The sequence below is a fragment of the Marmota marmota genome, unplaced genomic scaffold (assembly GCF_001458135.2).
Source record: "Marmota marmota marmota unplaced genomic scaffold, marMar, whole genome shotgun sequence".
Classification (NCBI taxonomy): Eukaryota; Metazoa; Chordata; class Mammalia; order Rodentia; family Sciuridae; genus Marmota; species Marmota marmota.
In genome coordinates, this window is record NW_026000001.1 from 5,619,169 (window position 1) to 5,626,282 (window position 7,114).

General features: G+C 67.6%; 1 long non-coding RNA gene across 2 annotated transcripts in view; it reads right to left on the reverse strand.

Moving 5' to 3' along the window:
- Positions 1-2,603: 2,603 nt before the first annotated feature.
- Positions 2,604-7,114, reverse strand: part of LOC125618111 — a 23,001-nt gene continuing 18,490 nt past the window's right edge. The window contains exons 2-3 of one of the 2 annotated variants that reach the window (XR_007349354.1): positions 5,318-5,429; positions 2,604-4,578 (exon numbers count right to left, since the gene is read on the reverse strand). This is a non-coding gene — a long non-coding RNA (uncharacterized LOC125618111). Of the gene's footprint in view, positions 5,430-7,114 lie in introns of both variants that reach the window. The other variant, XR_007349353.1, reaches the window with a different exon arrangement.

The following is a 7,114-nucleotide window of genomic DNA, read 5'->3' on the forward strand; positions in this document are numbered from 1 at the left end:
CCCCCCCCCCAGCCACATGGGACTGCACCTCCCTCGGCCAGCTGCCTGCCTCATCCTCACAGGCCTCCAACTGCAGCCCGTGAAGCCCTCAACTCCCCACACCTGGCTCCCATCACCCGCAGAGAGGCCAGCCTCCTGCTCTGCGGCCTCTGCCGGCCAGGGAGGGGGAGCTCCTTGCTCCTGGGGTTCCTGCTAGCACCCAGGCACACCAGCCGTCTCCTAGTGGACAGCCAGAGTGGGCAGGTGGGGGTGTCCCTGCCTTGCCCGGGCAACCCCTGGGAAAGCCCATGCAGGGTGAGCTGTGCCCACCTTGAAGTCTGCACACGCACGTGGAGGGAGGTTCTGGAGCGTGTGTGGACAGGACGCATGTGCCCAAGTGGGCATGTGGGCCTGGGTCCCCAGGCAGAGCCTCACCTTCTTCTTGGGGCTGGCCCTGCTCCCTTGTGGCCTCTGAGTGGGACCAGGGTCAGTCTTGCTCCTCAGACCCCTCCATCAAGCCAAGAACCTCCAAAAGCACAAAGACAGGGGTGCAAACCCCCGGGGTACCGAACCAAGGCCACGGGGCCCCACGGGGCCCACGGGCAGAGCCACGTGAGCACGTGAAGCTGCTCCCGGCTCCCACCCAGCAGGGTGGACGTGCACACACTGGCTCTCCTGTGCCCAGTGGGCACCCCACACAACCCTGGCCCACACCTGGACGTCCCTGGGCCTGCACACCCAGGACGTAGGAGCAGGGCATGGGAACGGCAGGTCCTGCCCCCTCCCAGGCTCCTTCTGGGGTGCCCCCACCTCACTATTGACTGTTTTCCTGCACATCACCCAGACAACAGTAAGCAGGGCCTGGGGGGAGGCCAAGGTGTGTTTTCTGGGAACATGGCCGCTCCAGAGCCAGGGCTCCTCCCAGGGGCACCCCCACTTAGCCCTCCTTGGATAGAGGCTTGGGGGACAGGGAAGGTGCAGGGCAGGGTCTCCCACGCTGGGGAGAAGTCCCACCAGCCCCCACTCCTGACCCAGCAGCCAAGGACAAGGAGGCCTCTGGGCCCCTTTCCCTGCCTCCTCCCTTCCCGCCTGCCCCAGGATGTGAGTCATGCGGCCCCCTCCCCATGACCTCACCCTCGCTCTTCCACAGCTGGGCTCCGTTCTGGGAACTGAAAGGGGCCGCTCTCCTGGGGTGGGGTGGGGGCCTCTGGCCTGGGAAAGGCGCCCCCGGCCCGCGGCCCAGACCCTTGGCACGCTCTGCAGAGCTGTCAGGACTCTGGCGATGGCCGCCCCGCCCGGGGCCAGGCCCCGCCAAGCGCAGCTGCGAGGGATTTGGTGTTCCTGAGCTGAATGCAATCAGCCATTTCCTGCGTCTGCTCTGGCTCTGGGGCCCAGGGCTCAGCCTGACAGGCCGGGGGCCCTGTTCCCCAAGCCGGCACAGCCCGGTTCAGCACGGGGCTCAGCCCTGTCCACGTGCACGACCCGCACAGACCCCAGACCCTCTCCCCACTTTCGGTGGGGCTCCCTGAGCTCAGAGCTTCCCGGTGACCATGTCCACCATCTGCCGCCCCCAACTCGGGACACCAGTCTCTTTTTCTTCCTCCACACTACCCCCAGTCCTGTCTCCCAGTCCCCACTGAGATGCCAAAAATGCCCTTCCCGGGCTGGACACTCCCAGCTGCCCACCCCCACCATCCCCCTCTGGATAGTTCCTGCAGGGGCAGCAAGACTCAGTACCCGTCCCAATTCTGCCCCCTGCAGGCTACTCATGTGACTGCCCCATCCTGCCCAGCCTGAAGATCAGGCAGGGTTTGTCCCCAGTCCTGGGGAGAACGTGAGGGTTCAGCTGGGGGACTGGGACCAAAGCAAGAATGTCCAGGAACAACTTCTCCTTCAGGGTCCCCGTACCCTCCTGACCCCAAGTCTCCTGGACAATGGAGACTAGGAGGCTGGAGGTGACCAGGAGGCCTGGGAGGTGGCTGGTGGCCCCCAGGAGTAGGTGAGCCGGCTCCCTGCGACCACCAGAGTCTCTGTGGCCTTTTAAGAGCCCAGATGCCCCAGTATCTCATACACTGTCCACCAGGATGGACATTTGCCCCTGAGCCACTGCAGAGCCCTGGGGAGAAGGGACAGACACAGGGGCATGAGCCCTGGCTTCCAGAGGGTAGTGGGACAGCATGCATCCTGCCCATGATACTCACAAGAAGGCCCCCACAGGCAGAGGACAGGTCTGTCCTGGAAGCCTGGGGACAGAGTGGCAGAGCAGAACCTGCACCCGCACCTTGGGCCACCATCAGCAGGCCCCTTGTCCCCAGGGAGCTGGCCTGGGTGTGGTTCTGCCTGGCTGTCACTCATCCTGGGGAGGCCACTGGAGGCACATGTGCCAGGTGAGCCAGGAGCACAGCCCAAGCCATCAGGTGGGCAGGAGGGCAGGTGTTCTCTGCTGGGGGCTGGGAGAGGGCACAGGAATCTAGCTCCTCTGCCCCCAGATGCCTGGCCATCACCATCCCAGGAGAGTTGCCATGACCCTGTCCCACTCTCTAGGGGAGGGAGGTGACCTTGAACTTCGGTCTGAAAGATGGGCAGGGGTCCTGGGGCCAGAGAAAGGCCAAGGGTGAGGGTAAAGTCAGGAAGGTGGCAGAGCTGGGGGGGGGGCCTCGGTGGCCCTGGCTGTCCCCTCGGCTGGATTGGGTGTGGCCAGATCTGAATCATGTCAGGACACCCCAGTTGCGTTGGGAAGGGCCAGCAGGGTGGGTAGGGAGGAGGGATCCAGGCAGGAGGAAGGTGGAGGGCTGTGCTGGACATGGGGAACAGGGACAGGGACTCCAGAGCTGCCCCGGCGTCCGTCTGTGTGAGAGGCAGAACCAGGGGCATGGTCTGGCGAGACACTGAGTCAAGCCTGGGCGTGCACAGGGGGAGTGTGGGGATCCCCCGGGGACAGCCAGCACCAAGGCACAGCTGCAGGAGGCCCCACAGGCCCTGGGGACGGGAACCTCTGGGGACCCCAAGGGTAGCACATGGACAGGTCAGAGGTGGCAGAGAGGAGCTGAGTTGGGGGTCTGCAGAAGCACAGGGGTCCCCTACCCTCCTGGCCCAGGTATGGCCCTCGGGGCTCCCCTGGTCAGCATGGCCACCCGGGACACTGCCTGGCCTCTGCTGGTTCTAGTGTGGCCAGCACATGGTCCAGGCAGGAGTTAGAACCAGGAGCCAGCCTGACACTCAGTCTCCAACCTGGCGGCCTGCAGTCTCCTCTTTCGGGCCAGGCGGACGGCCCACACAGAGCCCAGCCTGGCCACACACGTGGCCGGCTCTTCTGGTGACTTCAATAGGGTCCTTCCTGGAGGGGACCTCTCTGGAGGGCCGTGACACCCCGGGGAGGGGACGGTCACAGAGTGCTGAGTGGCTCAGGGCTGTGGGAGTCATGGAAGTTTCCGGGGCAGGGAGGGAAGAGGCTCAGCCGGGCAGAACCAGAACCAGAGCCAGCTGCCAGTCGGGCACGTGGCTGCCCTGGGCGTGGCAGGGACGGGTGCCTGAGGGAACCCAGCCAGGGAAGGTGGCCAGGGACAGGCCCCGGTTCCCCTGACTCGCACCCAGGCCCAGGCTCACCCTCCCCAGCCTCCACGGCCTTCGGCAGAAGAAGGGAGACCACGGCCCTGCTCGGAGGGTGAGAGTGGGGACCCCTGAGCAGTACGTTTCCTCTGGGCTGTCCTGCGCCCAGGAGCAGGCCGGGCCCAGCCGAGGCCTCCCAGGGCCCCTGCCCACATCCCCCCTGCCTGGGCAGCAGATCGTCTGGGAGCCTCCCTGGACGCCTGTCACAGAGGGTCCTGGACCTGGAGGGCACTGCTACTGAGCGCTGGCCCCTCTCCCACCTCCACCGCCTGTGTGGCCCCGCAGGGCTCCCTGCACCTCCTCTTTCCCCACCGTGGGGAGCCCGCTGCCTCCAGCCAGAACCCCCAAAGCCAAGGCGGCTCTGCTCCTGCCGGCCCCACGGCCTGGAGCTCATGACGAGGGGCTGGCCCAGGGAGGGGCCGCCGCCGCCGCCGCCCAGGTCCACCCACCTCCCTCCCCTCTGGCTCTGCGAGCGCTCGGCTCACTGGGGACCCCTCCAGCCAGCCCTGGCCTCCCCTCTGCCTTTGCCCCACGGGCCCCCCTTAGCGCCCTGGCCCTGGTGGCCCCCCCGGCTACCAGTCAGCTCTCAGCTGCCGCGCAGGCCACCCGCAGGTTACCTCGAGAGGATGAGCCCGGCCTTGGGGCGTCTCCACTGGCCCTGGGGAGGGGACAGCAACGCCTCGCCTGCTGCCATCCCAGGCCCCGAGGTCCCCACCTGGGCTGCAGCCCCAGGGCCCAGCTCCCCACCCCCCACCTGCCAATCTCCCGGGCCCAGGGTGGTCAGTTCTTCCCTGGAGGGCAGGGCCCGAACCTGGTGTCTGTCCCTGCTTACAGGCCTTGGCAGGGCCGGGAGACACGGCTGCCGTCGGCCGCTCTGGCGAGGTTTGTGGGGAGGCCGTGGCAGGAAGGCTCCTAGGGGCAGGGTCCTCTTGCTTGTCCTGCCCTGGGGGCTTGTGTGGGGAGAGGCCGCCAGCGAGAAGGGTGCAGCCACTGGACAATGGGCACAGGGGGACAGCCGCAGGGCCGCAGCTGAGGGCATCCAGGAGGGCCTGGGGCCAGCCGTGCACCTGCACCCCAGAGCCCTTCCCACCCCACCCTGAGCGCCAGGGTCATCGGCAGGCATCTGTCCCCTGGGTCCCCACCTGCTGCATCCTGTTCCCAGCACCAAATCCCACCCCTGCCCCCACCCTGCCTGGAGGGAGCTGCCTGCCCGGCCCCCCGCTGCCCACCACTGCTCTGCCTTCTGCTCTGGAGGTGGGAAGAGTCCCTCCCTTGAGAGCTGCCCCCTGCAGCCCCTGCCACGTGCCTGGAACTGCAGCCCTGGAGTGGAGGTGGTGACCCCCTGGGGACACACTGCCCCTTGGGGAGCCCAGCTGCCAGTGCTGGTCAGGTAGCCACAGCCCAGGTCTCCCCATCACACCACCCAAGTCGCTGGGCGGACCCCAGCTCTGCCCACACACCCATGGGGAAGGTAGCCGCGCCCCAGCAGACAGCTCGGACCTCAGGGGTCAGGCCCGGCACCTTCTCCGGAGCTATGACTGGGTTCTGTGGAGCCCAGAGTCTTGCCCTAAAGACCCCATGAGACTGGAAATAGGATGCCTCCTCCAGCTCCCCATCCCACACTTTCCTCAGAGATCAGGTCAGGGCCCATCCACCTCTGCCCTCAGTGTGGGGACCAGAACCCAGCTAGATGTCCAGCCAGTCACCTCCCTTGGTCTGGGTGCCCTACCTCTTGTGATGTGCTCCATGGTCAACTTGATGCTGACAGCCTCCTCGCCCCAGCACTGTGACTCTTCTAAGTCTCTGCCTGTGTCTGCTCAGTCAGGCCTGCCCCTGGGGACCTAGGGTCAGAGGTCAGGCCTCGCCCTCCTGGCCTGTGGGATCCTGGTGTGGCTGTGGTCCCCACTGGTCCTGCGCCTGTCCATCCTCCCTCCCGGCACTGTGCCCGCTCATCCCAGGCCTCTCTGTTCTTGGTGTCACTGACCACATGTCGTAGGGGCTCAGTGCCCAGCAGCCCCTGCTGGGCCCAGCTCAGCATTCCCTGCAGGGGCGAGACGCCGGCTGCGCCTGGGGAGTGTCTGCACCGTCCCCTCAGAGCCGCCTCCGGGGGACGGGGTCCGGGCTGTGTCTCCTCTCCATACTGGACAGTGCTCCTGCGCAGGGCTCGCCAGGCGAGGCTTGGCACTCTCCCTGACAGGCGATGGTGGCTGGCCAGCTCTGGGCTCGGCCATGCCTCCTCTTCCCACCCTGGCCGGCTGTGGCCTCAATGCGGCTCTGCCCACAGACGCGGCCCAAGGGCGCCCTGTCCAAACGCGTCCGCGTTGTTCAACCTCGGCTGCCCCCTGGGCGGGAGCAGGCACAGGGACACCCTTCGGCCACGCAGCTGGCACTCCCCTGCCTGTGCCCAGCTGTGCCCCCAGTGCCCCCCCCCGCTCTTCCTGCCTCCCAACGTCTCGCCCCGGGCTGTCCCCAGGTCTGCCTGTGGAGCCCGGGTGCCTGCCTGGCCCCTCGGCCTCTTCCAGATCCTGAAGGATGCTGAGCCCCTCAGGGGCCAGTCATTCCGTCCCTCTCCTGCGCGCCCCCGTCCGGCTTCCTCCTGCCCCAGGGTGCTGGGCAAGCTGCTCCGCTACCCTGAAGCTCTGCTTTTCCAGCCGGCTGGGGAGACCCTCGTCCCTCTGGGAGTCACAGTGGCTGAGGTCCACTCTGGTCTTCAGATCCCCAGGCCCCAGCCAAGGCTGAGGGCCAGACCGGCACTGCTGCAGGACAGGGCCAAAGTAGGACCCCGCCCAGGACACCAGGGTCCTCGTAGCAACCCCCGCAGCCGTCCAGGCTCAGGGGGGTAGGAGCACGGGGTCAGCGAGCCCCTTGGCCCCAGCACGGTGCCCGGCAGAGGCTGCAGGAGGCAGGAAGAGCCTCCCTCGACCTCCAGGGAGAGGACCAGCAGCACCGGCGGCCGTCCCAGGACAGCAGCCACTTGTCCCTCCTGCGGTCCCTTCGTCCTCCCCTGGTCTCCTCCCTCTTGTCCTCCGTCCCTGCCATGAGGGCTTGCCCTGACGGTCCAGACCGCTCCCATCTTTCCCACCACCCCCTGCACCCGGCGCCACCCTGCTCAGCCCCCTGGCCCACAGTGCCCCTCCGCAAAGTGCAGGGGACAGAGGAGGGACGGGCCAGCGCTCCTGCCGGTGCCCTCGCCTGGCCGCCGAGGCTTGCCCCTGCGCCTGCTCCTCCGCAGGCCCCTGCCCTGCCCTCCCGCCAGGGTCTTCCGGCTGTCAGTCCCCTCCGGCCTGGCAGGACACGTCCTCCGTGGAGACCCTCATGCTCCCAGGCCAGGCTCCACCCCACCACACCTCCAGGTGCCACCTCCTCACTTCCTCGCCTGTCCCAGGCAGCAGCCAGCCCAGGGCCACACTCCGGCCCTGAGGGTGGCAGGGGACACCAGCCCACCTGTACAGGGCCACGAGCACCTGGGGCCAGGCCTGAAGACCCCTCTCCCTGCGCCTGCCCCGGCGGGGGCCGGCCACTGAGG